This window comes from Pteropus vampyrus, unplaced genomic scaffold (genome assembly GCF_000151845.1).
Source record: "Pteropus vampyrus isolate Shadow unplaced genomic scaffold, Pvam_2.0 Scaffold162, whole genome shotgun sequence".
NCBI lineage: Eukaryota > Metazoa > Chordata > Mammalia > Chiroptera > Pteropodidae > Pteropus > Pteropus vampyrus.
The window spans coordinates 146088-147542 of record NW_011888943.1 but is presented as its reverse complement, the minus strand read 5'-3'; positions in this window follow the sequence as shown (position 1 = coordinate 147542).

Here is a 1455-nt window from a genome sequence, read left to right as displayed (position 1 = left end):
AGGCGCCTTTTCAGGCCTCGGTTTCCCTTGGAAAGTTAGATTTCATCTCTGACTTGGACTTTTCTTTTATGAAAGAACAACATATGTCACATGAAACTTCTTTTTGACATGACAATACCTGGAATAATGAGATACATAAAGAACAATGAAGAGCTAAGCGTTCCTAAGTATATTTTGAGCAGTTATTATCCACCATCAGTGCCTTTCAAATGTCACTTGTGGAGCGTTCATGTGTTTGTAGCGAAGCACAAAACTTTTTCGCTGTTCTTCTCCAAAGTGAGGGAGAGAGCATTTCAAACCTCTGCGTCGAACTATGGCAAGTTGCTCCGAAATTCAGTGCTCAAAACCTTTATTTTGAAAAGCCCAAACGGTGCTCATCAAAGCAGCTCGGAGAACATTTTCAGAGCGTACCGAGCCAGCCTCTCTGGAAATGTCAGATACGCTCTCTTTTAAATAATGTGACAGCTCGCAAGAAAACGTCTGATGGGCATCGTGTTTGATTGTTCAAAGTACAGCAAAGAAAGTCCAAAAAGTTTTATTTTTTTCCCACAAAGAACTGATTGTTCGTAACACACGGGCTCCTTTGTATGTGGTTGTTTACTGAGTGCAATTTCTTAATTTCTCTCTGTCTCTATCTGCAAATGGAGGCTGTGAAGATTAATTTTCACATAAAGGACACCTGGGATTTTCACCTAAAAGGAAAAGAAAAAACCCCACAGAGTGTTAAGCCTGCCCACATGGGCTTCACGCATTCGGACTGTGTGCAGAAGTGTCTAAACACGGGAGTGCATGGGGTCTATCCTTAACCACACAAACGTTAAAAACGTGCTTTGGCCCCGAGCCCCTGAACTTGGCATTTACCACCACAGGGCAGCTCACTGAAAATCCAGTCCCAGCACGATTTTTTTTTTTTTTTTAAAGAAGTACTCAGTGTGCAGAATGCTTGCATAGCTCTCTTTAAATGTTTACCCTGAAAGTTGTAGTTTGCTGAGTAGGAATAGTCATAAGCCCCCAAAGGATGGTCCATGGCCACTCATCTTGTTCCCAAGATGTCACTGGCCTGCAGGAGCACGAACGTCGGGCCTTCTGGCTTTCGGTGTTCAGGTTGGGCTGCTGTAGCACGTCCGTGGGCACCAGGGGAGAAGAGCCTTCCCCTTAACTCCTCATGCTGTTCCTTTGCCCGCCACCCTTGGGTGAAAGTATAACAGCCTGACTCAGATGAACGGTCCACGAACCAAAGGCCCACCTTGGTGCTATGTGAATACTCGAGACGGGTAGCTCACTGGGGCCCGTGGACCAGCCTGGGCGCTCACATCATCAGGGGGCTGCGGCCACCCCGGTGCTTCTGGAGGACAGGGCGGGGTATTGGAAACCAATTAAAGAAACGTTTGCAAACCCAGGACACTATGCTCTGAAGGAGAAAGTGTCCTCTGTCACAGAAAGTCGAGCCCAGCC